The following is a 19,436-nucleotide window of genomic DNA, read 5'->3' as shown; positions in this document are numbered from 1 at the left end:
TGTACACTGCGTGGTGCCTGCCTTCGGGTTTTACTGAGCAGTGCTCTCCCTCGGCGGATCTGGGATCGCTCTGAGCCGCGTCCCCCAGCGGCAGCGTTCCTGGGGGTCTGCAGGCACCTGGCTGCTCCAGGTCCTGCACACGCCAGGCTTGGCCTCAGCGAGCAGCAGCCCTTGGTGCAGCTGGGGGCACAGGACAAGGACTGCTCTTCCCCTCCTCGGCTGACCCACGCTGACCTCCAAGGGCTGTACCTGGCTGTTAGTCTAATTCTTCGAGCGTCTGCGGCTGGTGGTCATTATGGGATATATAGATTCCTGATCTAAAATGGGCTTAAACCATTCCTGGGAGTCTCTTTGCTTATTTTTCAGTCTGCAACTTTGTTCTGCTTGGGGCGTTTCCTATATTGCTCGGCAGCAGAGAGTCAATTTAACAACCTCCGAGACAGGGAGACCTCTCTCTGGAAGGGTCCAAAATTACCGCAGCCTGCACCAGAATCCCAGAGCGCTGCCACTCATGTTGCTTTCTCTCTTTGCCATTTGGATTTCTGTTTCTAATGGATGCACGTTGCTGTGGTTGGTCACTGAGACTCCGGCTTTAACGTTCTTCTGTTGCAGCTCCATGCAGCACCAGATGAGAAATACCAAATGTGCAGTGCTCTTGCCCGTATCAATCCGTGCTATTTTTTGTGTGTCTGTGTGAGTTCTGCGTGAAGATGAAATACGGTTACCAAGCTGCAGCTGGGATACCTGCACGTATTAACATCTGCCAGTGCACGCCGTTGGTGGCTGTCACTGGCTGATCCTCTGGAGCCCTCCCTCGTCTGCTGCGTGTCAGGAGCGGTGGTGCACCATCTGCAAAGGGGATCTGCCCCATGGGTCCCAGTGGTCAGAAAGCAGCCAGTCACATCCCCTACACTGCTCAGCACACGCGGTGAGCGATAGGTGCTGGGGCTGAAGCGACGGGCACTGTGCTGGGGAGCGCTGGGTACTGGGCAGCCGAGCAATGGGCATCGTGTGGCAGTGCGGTGCTGGGCACTGGGCGCTGCGGTGCTGAGCATCAGGCACCGTGGTGCTGGGCAGGGAGTGCATGCAGCCCCTAGGGGGCACGCAGACTTTGTCACACAACAAGAGCACGTGCGGGCACGCAGGCAGCCAGCACAGGATTCTCGACTCCTTTGTCAGCATAATTCAGAGAGAAAAGAGGTTTCTTCGCTTCAGTGGCCCAGTTTTTAAAGATTATTTTTTCATGTTTTATTCAGCTAGAATTTATATTACAGCTACTAGTTCCTTGGGAGGAAATATAAATCGATCCAGACTAACACTGGCCGGTTCATCCTCAGAACTGTCTTTATAAAGAATTACTCTGCAGAGACAGAGCACAGCAATGTTAGCAGAAGAGCTGCTGAAAAGCCCTGGGGGTCCTTGCAGCTGCTAGCTCAGAGTCTGGTTTACGGCTACTTTGTTCTCATCTAATGTTAATGGCACTGCACTAATTTCTGAAGATCGCCACCGAAGAGCAACTGAGGATGATTCCGCTGGGATCCCAGTCCTGTGTCACTGCTCATAAAGGATGAGCTGGCAGGGAAAGGGCTGTCATGCCCAGTCGGATTTGGGAAGCAGAGTTTTAAGAATGCATTTACTCCAGATCTTCTTCACAGGAAGTTTCAAAGGAGCTAAAGAACACTGATGGTTTTCTCCGAGCACTGCAATTTTATCTGCACGTTTTTTTCTAGATTGTTACTTTCTTTATCCTTCTAATAGCATCTCATCAAAATTCCCTGACGGAAATGTTTCTCAGACTTGCTTTTTTAAAGTGGCAAAACAAAGACAGTGTTGAAATATGGAAACTCTTCTCTGTGCACATATGTATTTTCTTGACATAAATCATCTTGATAAAGAAAGTGTGGCTGTGTCCAATTGCAATGTACACCCCAGGTCCCAGCAACTAGGGGAGGAGTCGAGCAAAACCTTGACTTCTGCGGTTTATACCACAGGGGATGATTCTGATGCACAAATGGTGAAAAAAATGAACCAAACTTTGCTTCTGAATGGCAGGTGCTGAGCACACCCCTGGTTAAAACGTCCTGATTGTGATGCCTGTGTCTGTCCATCATTATGCACCGAGGAAGAGAAACGAATGACAGGTCTAAGTGCCCGCATCTGCAAATTCAAATCTCGGTGAGATCTAAATGTTTCCTACATTCGAGTCGATCCCACAGAAGGAAATCGTGAACTCTTTCCGTGTCATTGACTTCCTGGGATGCACTATGAATAAAGTCGCAGGCTGGAGGAGAGCCCTGGGGCTGGTGTTTGTGCAGACACCGGGATTCTCCCGCTGTAGGATTGCCCACATTCCCCCATCCCGCTGCAGCTGTGCCCTGCTCCCCTCGGAATCGCAGTGCCCAGCCGTGCCCGCTGCTGGCACTCCTTGCTTTCTCATGGACCACACGCTTTGGCCTTTCCCCTTCCGAAAGAAGTGAGCCCCACGTGCTGTCGGACAAAGATGCAAAGCGAGCAGCGCCAGGAGCCTGCCCTGATACAGACTGCAGAGCTCAGTGCTCGATGGTTACAGAACTGCAGCTTCTAGGGAATTACAGTATTAACCTCTGCCTACATCTCTGTTGTCTGTGGTTTTCTTCCGTCCCAGTTGTCCTCTTCCCTTCAACAGCTTTGTTCTTCCCCTCATGTTTATTCCTGGTGTGTTCCCGGATGTCAGTCATATTCTCACTCAACCATTGAGTTGATGTTTATGCTGTGCTCAACAAGTCAAAAACTTTCTGTTGCCCCTGGTGGAATGCCCTGTCCGCTCCTCTTGTCCTGCCTGACATCGGTTCTGTCTGATGCTTTCCCTGCACAGCTTTATACATTATTCCAGAAGAGTTTTCTCCAGAGATTCGTGCAGTGGAATTACAATGGAATATGTTGGGGCTGCCCATCACAGCTTTCCAGAAGACGCTCTCTCTTTACAGAACATTTCCCTGTTAGCATTCATCTTTTCTCACGCTACTTAGGAACCCTGCAGGGCTACCTGGTGAGTAGCGGTTGATACAAATATATTTTAAATCATTGGATTTTGAAATACTTACAGCATAAGCCCAGCACAACTGCAGAAGCAGCCGAAATGTGTGCTGCAGGCCAGAGCTTGGCCACCCCTTGTCCAGCTGCAGTCACTGCTGAGCAGCAGTCCAGCAATTGTCCCACTGGGAGCAGCAATGTGTGTAACAGCACCTACAGAGGGCGGTGAGGCCCCAGCACTGCCCAGAGCTGTGGGTGTCCCATCCCTGGAGGTGCCCGAGGCTGTGGATGGGCCCTGGGCAGTCTGAGGCGGGGGGCACCCAGCCCATGGCAGGGCTTTGACGTCCCTTCCAACCCAACGTGCTGTGGTTCTATGATTCTAAAGACTGAGCTGGGGCTCGATGCTGACTGCACCCTGCCTGGTTTATTGGGCACAGGGCCCGGGTGCCTGCGGAGGGGCTGGCGAACTCTGGGGATGCAACGCAGGATGTGTGGGGCAGCAGGGCAGGGTCTGGCTCTGTTCTGTCAGACATGGCACAGCCCATCCCCAGGTCTCGACCGCTCACATAGCGGTTCATCCAAGCTGTCTTCCATACTTGCTCTCCATTCTGATATCACCCTGAGGGACTGCCTGCCTTCCTCCGTGGAGTACAGTGTGAGTTCAGATCAGTAATTCAGAGCCGGACAATTAACTTCAAAATGAAGTAAAATTGATTTTTCTCATTCTCCACATCCCCCCCCCCCCCAAATTCCTGGGAGTTGGGTGAGGCAGCAGCACCGAGCAGCACTGCCCTGCTGCTCTGAGCCGCGCTGCCCAGGAGGTGCCGTGCTGAAGGGAGATTTGCTCCAGGCTGCACACCGGCACTGCTGTCAGAAAAAAAAAATATTTATAATACTGGTTGTGTCTCAAAAATAATTAATTTGGCAGGAAGTTCAAAAGGGAAGAGAATGAAGAGGTTTGAGGGCTGGTTTCCAGTTCTCATTTCTCTGTCTTTATCTCGCAAGTAAAGACTGCACACAGGTGTCAAATGAGAAGACTGCTCATAATTACACTCCTTAAACACTTAATAACATTTTCTTAAATTAATATATTCCCCATCTGTGTAGCATTGCAGACATCCAGCTCATAATATTGCCTAGTTTATCAGTGTCAAATGACACATACTCAATCCACTGGAGAATATTATCAACAGATAGAGTCTTAACGTGCATTATTGCTCATTCAGCTAATGAGTATGATTCAGGCTGGTACTTATAATTAATAACAGAACTAAAATACCAGTTATGATGGTGGTGGTAAGGTAGCTTTGTGCAGAAACACAAGGAAGCCAGGCTGCAGCCAGAGCTGGGCTCAAATGGCTGCGCCCTGAGCAGGAGCAGGACTGGGCACGGAGTGATCGGGCTTTGCTGAATGTTCCTCCTGCTGCTGGTTCACTTGGATCCTCAGTGTGACGACACCAAAAAGCAGGGGTAATTGTTTGGTGATTAAAATGCGTGTTCATTCTGCAGCAGAATTTCCACTCTCACTAGTGCAGTGCCTTGCTAAATCAAAGCACGCCATTAAAGTGCTTTCCTTTCTCTTTGGCACATTCTGGCTTCATTGCCACTGACTCCGTTTTTCAGGAGATAAAAATGTCAGGAGTTTGTGAGGTCACGATCCTCTGTGTCCTGGATGGGGCTTCAAGCCCACGGTCCTTCAGCCAGGATTAGTGTGTTTCTGAGGAGCTGCTGTGCTTGCACGTTGCAGCCAACTGGGAAACAACCTATTTGATTGTACTTAGTTTCCCATTTCATTTTTCTTTTTTTAATCAGACTTGAAGTTTCTACAGCTAAAAGAAATCAAGAAGTGCTCTGCAGAGCACAGCCCCATGTTAGCCCCCTGGAAGGAAGGGCCTGACTCTGCTCTTGGCCTCTCTGTCCTCCCACACACATTAACATTCCATGGGATTTATATCTCTCTTTGCAAAACAGAAATAATTAATTCAAACAGATTTTACGAAGAGAAGAAACAGCCCAAAACCCACGCAGCACTGACCACACAGTTTTGTGGGCTGTGAAAGAATTTGGTCTCAAACACCAGAAAGAGAGAAGTGGATGAGAAATTCAAAATGGAAGAAAAAATCTGGTGTATCCTGAGCTTAAGAAAATCTTGCAGCTATGGGTGAGCCAGGGGCCAGCCAGTGTTCTCCAGAGAGAATACCCTTAGTCCTGCTCCCCTGGACATCCATTCAACCCTGGCCTCCAGGGCAGCTGGTGGGTTTGATGGGCATGGGTATGGGTGTCTGGTGCAGCTGCACATGTGGGACAGGAGCTCTGGGATGAACCCTGTCTATGGGGCTAGGGGTGACCTGGCCCCAATGCTGCCCCAAGGCAGTGGGGGAGGAGGGCTGGGACCCATGGGGACTGGAGGGAGATGGGGGTGGGAGGCACATGGGGTGCATGGATGGGCAAGCAAAATGGAAGGGGTTGGAACATCCTTCAGGCAGTCATGCTCTGCCCCAGGATTTGTCAGGCCCAGTGTCTGAATGCACAGCATTTATTAGAGAGAGCCTTGTGGCAGCAGCAGCAATTACATGGGAATACTTAGGTACAGTGATCGTGCCCTGGAATCAGGGCACAGACAAGGTTACATTCAAGGTCCCTCCTACGCTGTTCCCCGTGGTTCCACAAACATGCTTTTATCACCCTGAGTCACGCAAAAACCGTGGCCTGTTTTCTGCTTATGCGTTTATATCTGATGAAAACACATCTCCTCAGCTCTCCCGCTGTAGGATTAGCCCACGGCTGGTCTAGTGAGAGCGATAATTCCTCAGCAGCGACAGCGAGCGGAACACGCAGCACCCTGCCTGCCCACGGGGACGGCCAGCTCCGTCCAGAAATCCCAGAGGTGCAGACAGGGCAGACCAGCAGTGGGAGAGGTGACACACGCATCGCTGCGGGGAACCCGTGCCATTGGTGGGTGCTGGGCAGGCAGCCCTGCGCTGCGGCTGGAGATGCTGTGACCCCTCGTTGCTGCGCTCACCTGGGTTTGGGATGGGCACCAGAGCAACCTCCGCCGGGCACTCAGCTGCACCGTGAGCACTGCTGCCTCTCCGCTGTTGTGTTGGAGCAGCAGATATCCTGGCGGGCAAAACAGACTTCTGGATTGTTCTATTTTTATTTTTATACTTTATCGCTCTCTCTTCCGAGGTCTCTTTGCTTTGTTATATTGCTTATCCATGTGAGAAAAATATCTGCGAGGAAGAATGTCAGAGCAATAGGAACGGCTGCTTTGTTTTTGTTCAGTTCCTGGTGTTTCGGGGCTTTTTTTTTTGTGGTTCTGTTTTGTTTTGGTTGTGGTATCGTAATTGCAGGCTTCTCACTGCTGAGCCCAGGCTGCGTGCCAGGCATTGGTCCTTTTTTCTTCCAGTTGATAGATTTTTTTTGTCACAACATTTTAGTCCAAGGGGGGAAGTGAAATACAGGTGGGACTGGGAGAAATCACCACGTGGCATGGGACGGGGCAGGCCAGCTCCCACACCCCGCGCAAGCCAAGCACTGACCTGAACAGCCATGCACCATGCACCATGCAGAGCTGCTCGCAGCCATGCTGGGAACACTCCCAGCCCACCATGCACGGCTCCGAGTGCCTCTGTGCTGATTTCAATGAGGGGCCCGGGGTGCTGCTGGCTGCCGGCCACCGCTCAGCGTGGGCAGCTCCGTGCTGCCAGCGAGACCTGCCTGGCAAAGCAAGTGTTCTCATACAGTCACCTTTTTTTTTGAGGCAGAAAAACAAAAGATTCGTGAAAGTAGGTAAAATAAGAGCACTTTTCCCTTTGGCAGCATCTTTCATCCTCCTTTCCCAGTAGGATCTAGTGAAAGGTTGCTGCAAAGGGCAGGAACCAGGTGATGGAGATGTCGATGGGGTGCAGCACACACGCTCCTCGGGCTCCCCACTGCCCCTTGGCTGGCCCTGGCTGCAGGAGGCTGTGACCCTGGAGGTCCCTGGAGGCCCCATCCCACTGCCTGCCCCACAACCATGTCCAGCTGCTGCCCCCCCAGGGCAGCCACGGGTCCTCGGCTCTCAGTGGAACAGGGCCCAGTGTGGCACTGGAAGGTCCCCAGCTCTGTGTCTGCCTTTGCCACCACCAGGTGCCTCAGTCCTCCCAACAGAGCTGCAGGAAAACTGGAAAGGGGACATGGATAGTACCACACAGGTGGAGACAGGCAGCCTGAGCCCAGTGGTGTGGGTCTGGGGTTGCTTAAGTCCAAGGTAACTGGAGGAGGATGAAGGAGGTTCTGTGGGGACCTCATGAGACAGCAATTTCAAGCTGCCCCTCCCGCTGTGTGTCACCCTACAGCCTCCCTGCTCCAAGGCGGGTTCCTTGGGTTTGGCCTGGAATCGGCTGAGATCAGGCAAATACACAGCTCTTACACTGTCACCAGGAAAAAGTATACAACTGCAGCTTCATTAATCTATTTACAATAGTCTGCCAGCCAGTAAAATATGTTTGAAGTAAGCATTAAAAAACAAGGGTGGCTGCAATAAAATACAGTCCTTGCCAGTGCAATCAAGTAGATTGATTTGTCAGAACGACTCATTTTATTAATTTCCTAAGCAAAAGTCCATGGGCCTCAGTGAAACATATCACTAAATATAAGGATTTGTAACAGTGGCCGGGGAGGTCACGGGATGAGTGATAGGGCTGGCCTGCAGTCCTGCTCTGCCCCATGGTCTGTGTTTGTGTATGTCTACTGCAGTGTCCTCAGCAGCTTCTACTCTTTATTTGTAATTCAAAGGGTCCATGCAATTTGTTTCCCCCTCAGTGTGCCCTTTGCTGCATAATAAATAGCAAAGTCAGTGATTACTGTTTGAACCCAGTGACTGCAAGACTAACATGGCTTACAAATTTAATTAAAATGGAGGCTTCATGAGGGAATTAATGGAGGCTTGTCAGGAATATGCATAACGTCACTTACTTTAAGCCTATGCTCTGTATGTGAGATGAGGTGGGGGGTTCACTGCGCTGCTTACCAACAGTGCAAGGTAGGCAAAGTGCTCCTGCTTTAGGCATTTACAGAACCAAGAAAGGGAATCCTCCGAGGGGCAGTCATCTGCCCACGTGATTCCCATTTACTGAAGCTGATGGTGCTATCTTCTCTTCCCATGTTTTGAAAGCACGCACTGAGAGAGTATCTTCAGTGCTGAAAGACATAAAACGCCCAATTTTCTTCCTTCCTCAAAATCCTCCTTCCTTTCCCAGGATGTTCTTGACAACAAGCCAGCACCTCCCCCAGCCTGATGACTTGTCTGGCCTTTCTTCCTTCCAGGCAAAACACGCCTCCCATCCCACTTCCAGCTAAATGTAAATGGGAGCCCTGTGCGCTGCTCACGACTGTTTCTGCATTTGACAACTGCGGGTCCTGAAGGATGTGTGAGAGCTTGGCAGAACCCAGAGGTGACTCATGGCTCTGAGGTACGTCCCCAGAACAGTAGGAAAAAGGAAAAACAAAAGGCAATAGCAAGACACTTTTCCTAAGAGGAGAGACTGAGAAGCCATATGGTTTTCAGAAAGAAGACAAAGAGAGGGAGATGAGAGAAGCTGATCAAAACATGCAGGGTTTGAGGAGATGTGTCAGAGAACAAAACCACGTCCATGAAATTCAAATCACATCTTGCGCAATCTGCAGTTTGCTGTGGGAACCTGCTGCTGTGTAAAGTTGTGCAAACCAAGAAACCAACGTGATATTAGGGCAAACCAGAGTTTCTATAGTTACTGACAGAGATTTACAAAGAACATCCTTCTCGCCCACCAGGAATTAAGACACCCTCTAGCAAAAAGCATCTTGAATGAAACCAGTAGCAGTGTGAAAAGACCACAGATGACCTTACTTACGAGCAAATTGCACTCTGGGGCTGCTCTTCTTATTTTTTTCCTGCTTTACTTCACCTCTGAGCACACGTCCTCTTTCCTGTTCATAAGCTCTTCTTGGTGCAGTTTCCTCGTCTGCCATGTAGGCAGTGAAGCTCCTGGAGGGAAAAGAGCTACAAGAGGAAGGGAAAATGGTGGGATCCCAATGTTCATCTCACTCCGCTTGCTCTGCAGAAGTGATGAGGCTCCAGGCAACTCAATTTGCCCAGCTGTCCTTGATGTCCCCAGAGTTCAGTAAAAAGCAGGCTGAAAGGGCCATGGTGAGTCAGATGGACATTTGCAACTTTTAATTCTTGCCAACGGCAAGAGGTTGGCATATAAACCAATGGCATAGACATGGCATGGATATGGCAATTTCTGGCTTCAGCTGCACAGTGCATTGGGCAAAAGTAAAAGGTGTCTCAGGTCCCCAGCATGGAGAATTTAGAGGGAAAAATCATGGCAAAGGGAGTGCCAAAGAGGGATGAGAGACTTCTTATCTTCTCACCTCCACAGAGGTGAGCCTAGAAATAATGCCTGTGTTCCCTTTATTGCTTTATTTTTGTAATGTTATGTCAGGATAAATAAACATGCTCAGTTTTGCACTAAACAAAGGTTTCCTTCTACTTGCATTTAGAGGACTTCAAAACACTTGACATGTTGAAGAGGAACAGCCTAGAGACTTCCATTAATTCATCTGATGAGAAAATATTTGATGAATGTTGCAGCCGTACTTCTGCACTGTGTTTTTTTTAAGAAGGCATGGAAGAAGAAAATTGATGGATTTCTCCATTTTTCTACTCTGTGCAGCACACTGCCTCTGATGTGGGAGGTTCTGGAGGAGCTGGAAGCTGACAACTCCCATCCATCTCTTCTCTGCCCAACTCTCTGCAGCCTCTGTACATGTAGAGCCTGACAGCTGATATTTCAGCCCAGCATTGATTTTTCTCTTCAGACTCGAGTAGCTGTGACCAAACATACAGCAACCTTTGTTTTAGCTGATCCTACCTCATTAGCTGTTGCTAACACACCTATGGCATCTGAATCACTTGGGTCAAAGCTCTGTTTCCTCCACTTACTTGAGCAGAACAGTTTTTAAGGACTAAGATTGCTCTCAAAAGAGCCCATCCGGCGCCTGATATGGTACAGCATCTCAAAATGAGCAAAATGATCAGTGTTGCCTAATGCCAACATAACTCAAAATCTTCTCCTGCCTGAAAGGTGTGGAATGTTAACATGAGAGCAGGTCCCAGGTCTGTGGATAGCTCTGTCACGGAGTTGCCTTCTTGCTCTGGCTTGGTCCTCGCTAGCCTCTGTGCTCAAGCCCTCATGGGAACTTGGTTTTCCTGAGCTTTTCTCTGTTGAATCTGCACACAGACTGTGTTTAAATTTCAGGTCCAGCCAACCCTCTCGTGCCCTTCCTCTTCCCCAGAGACTGGTGGCCTCAGCCTTGCTCATGGCCTCACTTTTGCTCGGAGTCACAGTGCCAAGGTGTTCTCATTTACACTTGAAGTCTACTTCAGCGGTAAGCTGGCAGAAGCCGGTAGATATGTCACTGCTCTGAAATGATGATTCTTGACCTTAGGTAGCCCAGGTGAAAACACACAACTTGATATGATCAGTAAGGAAGGCTGTGGGCTATTTCATGCTTCGCTTTCCTGCTCAACTACAAAACCGCTCTTGATTTTTCTTTAGAATTGGGTCTCAATAGTGTCCACAAGGATACTCCATCTTGCTTATTTTATTTACTCTTAAAACCACACATTTTCCCTCCTTTTCTTTGAAGTTCTAAATCACCACTCCCTAAAGTAACCAAAAAGAAAGTCTGGTAGAAATTTCAGGTCTGTTTGTTTGGCAAATCACATCACTCAGAGCTGAAGGACTCTGCAGAGTTTTATTATCAAACTCCTTGCAATTTCAACCAAGTTGAAGCTGGGAAGACTGACAACACCAGAAAACATACAAAGGCACTCACAGCTCCTTACAGATAACAGGCAAGATAAAAATACAGATTGCAGTGATTATGGTTACATTTCTTTGCTATTTAAAGCCTAGAGAAGCCATCTCTAGGCTGGGTGCTGGGTGAGGTACTTGTGTATATACATCACCATTGTTCAGAAGAGTTGTACAAGCACTCAGAAAATATGCTGTCATGTCCTTCCAATAGCAACAACTGCAGAGCAAGCTCCCTCTCTGTGTTCTTCAACACAGAGATCCTTTTCGGCCTCTCTGTCCTGAGCTCAATGTCCCAGATAAGAGCGCAGATGGCAACATCCACCAGGTGGGTAGCAGTATTTAATCTCATGCACCATTTACAATGTGCTGCAGGCTGAGCAGAGCTAATGAGACGGAAGGCTGTGGGGTGGAAGTGCAGAGAGAGGGGCACGGGGTCAACCACAGGTGTGCTGAGCAATTTGTGCTTTAGCACAGCGGCCGCTGCCATGGGTCTCCTTCTTCCTGGCTGCATCGTGTGGCTCTTGGTCACTTAGCACAACAAAAGAAGGAAAAAAAATGTTGTGTAAAAATATACGTGGTCTAAGAATTGATAGCTCTTCAGGCTCTACTCGTTTGTATGATTCTGGCACCACCGCTTTCATTTTGTCTCAAAACAAAAAGCAAAAAAAGACAAATGATGTGGTTGTGCAGGACTACTTCTCAGAACTTGCGGCGTGCTTCTCTCCCGTTCTAAAGAGCAGGAGGTGGGACACTCCCAGAAATCAGGAAGGTTTAAAATTGGAGTGCATACCTTTGGCCAAAAAGAAAGAAAAACAATGCCCTGCCCACTCCGGCAGCCCCACCTCTTCGTGGTGAAACTCCTCTTGGTGGATTTCTGCCAGCTTCTGCAGACTGCCAGGTAACAAATTAAAAGGCCATAAAATAAAAATAAAATAAAAAAAAAGAAAGGAAAGAAAGAAAAATATCCTGACATTTTATTCATTTATTTTTCAAAAACAGGCTCTATACATCACTAACAAATAATAAAAATCTGCAGGTCGGGTAAAAAATTGTCGTCTCAACTGTAAGCATTGTATTTACTGAATTACCTTTTCTTTTTATAGATTAAAACCCAGCCTTACGGTTTTTGAATTAAACAGTAATATTTGCCAAGGGAGTCAAGAGGGCCTTGCTGAATGAAATGCCGATGACGTGGATTTTCCGTGTCCCACAAGACATCAGTATTCCAGGCCCTTCCACAGACACGTTACTGGTGACTCTCGCACTTGCTGCCATGTCTCTTGCTCCCCATACCCTAAATGCAACCAGCGCTCACCCGTGGGAGATGTGGGGCTCGGAGGCAGAGCTGAAGGCTGAGCTGCAGCGTGGTCTGCTGGAGGAAGGTCCTCAGCTCAACCCACACCAGCGGACCAGAGCTCCAAGGGGCTTTGCAAAACAGGATACAAGGGGCATGTCTGACAAGCCACCTCGTGTCATGGAGTGACCAAACACCCAGGGAAAGTCTTCAATTGCCCAACGAAGCTCCCCCCTCTGCAGAAAGGATCAAGTGTTCCTCAGGAGCACACATGGAGGCAGAAGAGAGAAATTAAGGTTGCAGCTGCACATCTGGTGAGATTATGGAAGGGAACACGGGACAGTAATGGCCAAAGCCTTGTTGTTTGGCTGCCTGCCATGCCCCTGGAAGCTAAGCTCATGGGCCATCGAATCATACTCTGGTGGAAGGCTGAATTTCACGGGTACCCATGGAAGAGCTCATAGATGGGGATGGCCATCCGCATGCAAGCAGGACAAGTCAGAAAAGCACTGACAATGAGTAAAGATGACTAGCTGTTAAAAGTGCAGAGCTGGTACACATCCACCCGTGGTTTGCTGAGAAAAGAAAAAAAAGTAGAACATAAAAGTGAGGCTATGTATTGCTTTGGCTGCCAAAGCATGAAGCCAGATGTCTAGGTAGGAAGCAAGATTGGAAACTTTTGTTGAAGAGCCCTTTGAGAACCGCCTTAGCTAAAATCTTGATGTATGAGGCATGTTGTAGAATATAAAAGCCTCTAGCTATGAATTATGTGGATAGGAATCAGAGGATAACATGGACAGAAGAGGGAGGAGGCAATGGTACTTTATATTAAGGACACCTTCACTGTTTTCAGTAGAACTGCTAATTATGATACCCAAGAGACCAAGTCAGTGCGTGTCAGTCCTACGTGAAAGACCCTACATGGCAGGCACTGTTATGACAGATGAAGATTCATTGCTCATCAGAAATCCATGGTTACTTTAAAATCACTTATAACCTGATTGTGGGTGATATTCTTGGATACAGGATGGGAAAATACATCTTTTTCTTTAGGACTTTATTTGACCTTGTTTAACTGTAATACAGCTGCATGGAAACTCAGGGTGAGGGATGGGGAATGCAAACTGCGGGCAGAAAGGAATTTTGGGTCCAGAGCACAGCAGGACTGAAGCTGTGAAATGGTATCAGAGAGAGGGCAATTATATCACTGGGTGTACAGGAGGAGATCAGTGTGGAGGAGCAAGGTTGTGTCTGTGTCTGGTTCTGAAGGCTGCTCAAAATCTAGTGAGAGGATAACAAGTAACCAGAAACATCCCAGCTGCTGAACTACCCCGCAGTGACAGATTCAAAGAGTTTCTTCTATTTTTTTTCTTCAAACACAGAAATGACAACAACAATAAATCATCACTTTCATTTGTAAAAGCACCCAGCCCTAAACAGGTTTGATACTTACAGGAAAAGAGCTGATAAGAACCAGTGGCAGGGCATCAATATCCACCTAAGGCAAATGGCTTGTGATTAGGAGCAGCAACAAGAGCTGTGCAGTTGGGAAGAAATGGCAAAAAGGGACATGGAGGGCGTGCAGGCTCATCCCAAGGCACACTGGAAGCCTTTATCGCTCTCAGCTGTGCCTATTTGCTTACATTTAATTACACCTGCAGCATCACAGCCGCAGCAATGGGAATCACTGAGGAGTTCTTGCTCGCAGCACTCAGGTGCATTGTGCAAGCTGCTCTCCTTTGCAAGAACAGACAAAACCCTCTCCCTTGGGAATTTTCACTTTACGCGTTTACGTTCTTAGCTCATTAAAACATAATCATATTTCAAAAATGCCTCCTCAATTTGAAACTGAATGAGCATGATTATAAGAGCATTTTTTTTTTTTTCTTGTGGATTGTACACAGCAGCTCATTAACGTGCTAATGGGCTCTCTGGGTTTGGAATCAGAGCTACGAGATGCTGCGCTCTGCCAGCACCTAGCAAACATGATTTGTGCCTGGAGGCAGCTGAGCCCCCTCGGCACGGGGCTGGGGCTGGGGCTGGGGCTGGGCACAGTGGCCAGGCACCCAGCACTGAACCCATTGGAGCTCCAGCCCTGCTGCCAAGCTCAGCTGACGTGTGCCCCTCCTGGCTGCATTATTTTGGCATCATTAGACGATGTAAGCTGTTGCTTCTTTGAGACATACATGTGCATAGCAACAGCCAAAAGAGGCTATATCTTCTTCCTCACAAGAAAATAACTCATTAATGCAAATTTGTTTGGCATCTGTGGTTTAGCTTGCCATAGGCAAAAGAAAGGAGTCAGGTTCAATCCAAGTTTAATTGCTAAAAATGCTATTCTGGGACCTCATGAAAACAAGGTGATTCATACATGCTATTGAGCTTTCCAAGTGATCGCAAGCCTAAACGCATGAAACAGATACAAAAAGAAGCAGAAACAAACTCAGCCTTGGTTAGAATGGAAGGAATCCAGGGCATCCTGCTGGCTTTGTAAGGTGGGTGATGGAGCAGGGAGTGGGGCAGGGGCACGTCCCCACCTCCACAGCTGAGGGAGGAAGGAGGAGAGGGTGGGAAACGGGGGAAAATAAAACAGAAGAGAGAAGAGGATGACAGAGACAGAAAGACAAGGAGAGAAAGGAAGACAGGAAAATTACAGGGAAGAGAAAAAGAGCAAGCATCAAGGAGCACCTCGGATGCAGATGGGACTGGACATAAAACAGAAGGAAACAAAACCTCCACAGTGATAAATTTTTAAGCAAAACTCACTGCTGACTTCGGATAACAAGAAATACTTCAAGCCAAATAATTGAAAATCAATGGGTGTAAAAGAACACAGGAGCTGGTCTGCAGACAGTGCTCCTTGAAATAAAAGAAGCAATAACAAGCTGAAGTCACCTCCACTCAGAAAAGGGTGTGAAAAATTGAAAGAAATGGTGGTCACATTTACTTCACATATACTGTGATAAAGGGGATTTTTCCTCCCTTGTATCAGTAGGAAGAGAGAGGTTTTTCCCTCTCTGGACAAGAAAACTTCAATTTCACATTATCTTTGTAGCACGTATGTATTGGTTCAAGTGAACAATGAAAAGGAAGGTTATAACTTGATAGAACAAACAAGCACAGTAAAGGCTATGGCTCTGACGAGATATTGGGCTGTTAGAAATACAAGCACAGGGCAGGAGAGCTTCCATACCCAGCTCATCCGTACATTTCCAGTTCACCTTCATTCCAACTGAGATGAAAACCTGGAGAATTAACTTTGGAGAAATACCATAACGATATGATTTGTCACTAAAATGCCTTCTTGCTCCAAAATATTTTTAAAATGAAACAAACAAAAAAATCGTTTGTAAGCAAGAAGATTGTAGCACTTCCTGAAAGCCCAGGAGGCCGCAGCAGCCTCAGAACAGGGCTTGCCATTTCTTGCTAAGAAACCCAAATCTGGTGCAATGGACATTGAGGCACTAAGGCTTTTTATTTCATTTGATTTCCATCGCATGCTTCAAAGGATGCATGTGATGCTGGCAGAAATGGCAGAAAAAAAAGAAAGTGGCCTTATTCTGTCCAGCAGAAGGAGGAGAGGTGACTTTAAGTCATTATTCTCTCTCTAAGCAGAACATTTGGTCACTGGGGATTGTTTCCACAACAGAAGTTAAGCTTTGGCTTCAGTCCTTCAGTGCTGCATCTCAAATTCTGAGACACAGCAAGGCCAAGGAGAGTCTCAGTGGCTTTTTTCTTGCCCTGTTGTTACGGAGCCTGTCTCCAGAAACAAAGGGGAGCACAGGGATGCCACCAACAGCGGAGCCCCCGGGAGCTGCACGAGGCGCTGCATTCCCCATGCATTTGTAAAATAGGAAATGAGATTTCCTACAGTTTGACAGCTGTAGTTAGAGAACGCGAAGGCATGTTGTGGAAAAGCAGAAAGCACTGCAAACACTGCAACAATTTCAGTTTTTCCTGCTTGCTTCTTGTGCCTTTTTTTTGAGAGTCGTTGTGTTCTGCGTACAAAGCAAGCGTGGCATTGCTGAGAAGGTAATAAAGTACACCACAGAGCCTGCATACTATAATCATGCAGTATAAATTAGTATGAAGCTAAAGAAAAGGAAGGCGTTTGCACTGGGTGAATTGGAACACTTTCTGAATGTGGAGCTCCTATGCTATTTCTGCACAGCTTGAGCTTTCCTGTAGTTAAAGCAGTTGCTTTTACGCTGGCAGAGGGGGAAATGTAGTAAGATCTTTCGATCCTGATAAAGGGAGTATGGTATCTTTTTAATGCAGCACTACAGAAAAAGCCACGTAGCAGAAAACATCGCAGCTCGCAGCCCACGCTTTGGTCAGGTGCACAAAGCAGTTCTGCCACAGCTGCGTGCAGGCCCGTAAGATTCTCTGGAGATGGTTCTTTCCAAGCAGGTGGAAGCCAGGGCACCGGGGATGGCAGGGAGCTGTGCAGGGCGCGGGAGGCAGAGCCACGGCCGTGTCTGCAGCTCCCGGTGAGAGGGATGCTGCCCTCACCGCAGCCGATCTGCTGCTGTGGTTCTGACAACGTGCTGGGTACACAGCGTGCTCGCAGGTTCGTGCACCCCTTCGGCAAACCCTTGGCTTGCCATGCATGTAATGGCCACTTGCCTGCTCTTAAGTGCGTCCCTCCCGCCCGGTGTGCTTGACTCCGCTGCGTTCCCAGTCTCCTTCACATTACAAAAATACGACTTCGGTCTTTTTCGTCGTGACCTTGAGGCTACACCGAGTCTTGGTGATCTATGTTGTGAGTCTCCAGTTTGAATCTCTGCCAGCTGCCAGGACCCAGGCCCTCCTCGCCCCGCTCCTCACGGCGGCGCGGCTCCGCGGGCACCTGGCGCACGCACAGAAATGGGAAGTGACTGATCTTCGGCGTCACAAAGGAAAATCAATTCTGAGCGGCACTCTAACACGTCTGACACTTATGATTTATGCCAAGAGAGAAGAGATCACAGTGTAAGAACCACGGCAAAGTCAGTTTAAGCCTATCTCCGGTGTGTAGCACTTCTTCCATACAACAGAGAGAAACCAGAGCAAACTGAAGGCCTTTGGCACGGTGTTTGAATGAAAATAAGGCCACACCATTTATCACAACCTTAATATTACAGAATTTTATTTTAAAACTACTTTAATTTGATGCTGCCGAAAGGCTTTTGTTCAACAGCAGTAAGAGCTGCAATCACACCCCAAACGCCCTTCTTACAAGTCTTTATCCTTGGACAGAGACACCCACGGGACAGACACTGATGAATCTCTTTGGATAAGACTTCATTTTTCACCTGTTCCCATGCTCTGCTTTCTTCAGCAGCGATGGGAGGTGGCCTGTGGGGCCAGCCCCCGCTCCTCCACACCCCCACCACTGCAATCAGTGTTTTGTCTCTCTAGCTGCTCCATTGATGAGCAACCTGCCAAGGCCATTAACAAACATTGTTCTGCTTGTAACAGCTACATCAGGGTATGTCAGACCATTTCCAAGAAAACTTGCCCCATTTCCAAAACTATACTGTTTTTTCCTAAAAGGCATTACCTGTGCCCAGACCTCTGTCAATATTCTTAGTTCAACATGCTTGCAACAAATTAACACCGTGAAATGTAATGCTGAGATAGCTACAAGAGATCACAGAATCACGGAATTGCTCAGGTTGGAAAAGACCTTCAAGATCATCAAGTCCAACCGCAACCTAACCATGCTGCCCTAACTCTACAACCCACTGCTAAATCATGTCCCCAAGCACCACATCCAAACGGTTTTTAAACACATTCAGGGATGGTGACTCAACCACCTCCCTGGGGAGCCTGTTCCAGTGCTTAACAACCCTTTCTGGAAAGAAGTTTTTCCTGATATCCAACCTAAACCTCCCCTGGCACAACTTGAGGCCATTTCCCCTCATCCTGTCACCAGTGAGAAGAGACCAGCCCCGCTCTCACTGCAATCAACTTTCAGGTATTTGAAGAGAGCAATAAGATCTCCCCTCAGCCTCCTCCTCCCCAGCCTAAACAGCCCCAGTTCCTTCAGTCTCTCCTCATAGGGCATATTCTCCAAGCCCTTCCCCAGCCTTGTTGCCCTTCTTTGGACCTGCTCCAGCACCTCAATGTGCTTTCTGTACTGAGGTGCCCAAAACTGAACACAGTACTCGAGGTGAGGCCTCACCAATGCCGAGTACAGGGGCAGGATGACTTCCCTAGTCCTGCTCACCACACCTTCCTGGCCACCTGGGCACACTGCTGGCTCACATTGAGCTGACTGTCCATCAGCACACCAAGGTCCCTTTCCGTCAGGCAGCTTTCCAGCCACTCCTACCCAAGATGGTGAAATGCTGTTGATGCAAGGCCTGGCCATTATGGGAAATAATATCTTAGCCACTTGGCAGTCAGCAAACTACATGTAAAAGATGAATGAGCACACAGAGCTGGTGCACACTGCCTGCAGCTCAGGTGGTCAGCGCCGTTCTGTGAAGGGCCTGGTTAGTGCCAGGGCTCTGCTCTGCAATCTGCACTGCTGGTCACCATGGCAGGCTGGCATTTTCTCCAGGGAAGGCATCTTCACTCACATTCTCTGCACCCTCCATTCAGTATTCTTTTTTTTTGTGTGTGTGAAAAAAAAAAGTCAAAAAATTATCAGTATAACTTCAAACAATATTGATGCAAATGTAGATCACTGAGGAACAGTTTGTAATGAAGCCACAGTACCATGACTGCTCGAAGTGGTCCCAAGCCCTGCACTGAATGCATGTGAGCAGGTGCAGGTCAGTGCAAGCTTCATCACCCTTTGCTGAACTGTTCACAAAGGAGCATCCTCAGTCAGAATTTGAATAAAAGCTGCGGTGTGATTTTGTTCCTGAGATAAAGCGTGCTGCAAAGTCCTCTGACACATACCTGGAGCAGCGCTTGCCGCCCTGGTGAATAATGCATTGAGCCAGAAGCACCTGCAAATTCCATGTGATAAACTCCTCTTGCTCCTAGTCATTTTCCTTTAAAATACCCAAAAGCACACAGACTGCAGATTGTGCCTTAGCCAACGCAGAGATTGAACTAGCTGCCTCTCATTTTGGGACTGGCACATACTGTGGCTGTCCAATAGCATTACTCTAACCCTGAAAGTCATAAAATGATGTTTTCCTTTAGAATGAGAAAGGAGATTGATCTTCTCTTATGAAAATACTGATTTGTGTTATTTCTTTTTCATTCTTCCTAAATGTGACCAAGTTCTCAAACCGTGAGACAATTTTGCCAGCAATCAAATCCATTATTTCAAACTTGCATAATCC

This window comes from Numida meleagris, chromosome 6, assembly GCF_002078875.1.
Source record: "Numida meleagris isolate 19003 breed g44 Domestic line chromosome 6, NumMel1.0, whole genome shotgun sequence".
Taxonomy (NCBI): domain Eukaryota; kingdom Metazoa; phylum Chordata; class Aves; order Galliformes; family Numididae; genus Numida; species Numida meleagris.
Note: the sequence above shows the minus strand (reverse complement) of the source record.